We start from the raw sequence: 389 nt of genomic DNA, 5'->3' as shown, positions 1-389 counted from the left end.
ATATATATATATATATATATATATATATATATATATATATATATATATATATATATACTTAGAGATAATTACATGAATAAATAAATAGAGAAAATAAATAAATAAATAAATAAATAAGAATTTAAAAAGTAAATATATAAAAGACAACAATATATAACGTATAAAAATATAAATATGGCTACATAAAAGACAAAGACAAAGACAAAGACAAAGACAAAGACAAAGACAAAGAAAAAAAATAAATATAGAGATAAAGACAAAGAGAAAGAAGAAGGAGAGAAGAACAGATACAGCAGAGAAGGAATAAAAAGAAGAGAAATACAGAAAAAGAGACAAAAAACAAAATAAATTAAAATAAAAAACAAAATAAAAATAAAGAGGAGGTAAAA

The sequence above is a fragment of the Eimeria mitis genome, genomic scaffold (genome assembly GCF_000499745.2).
Source record: "Eimeria mitis Houghton genomic scaffold, Emh_scaff457, whole genome shotgun sequence".
NCBI lineage: Eukaryota > Apicomplexa > Conoidasida > Eucoccidiorida > Eimeriidae > Eimeria > Eimeria mitis.
The sequence above is the reverse complement of the archived record's forward strand: the minus strand, read 5'-3'. Positions refer to the sequence as shown.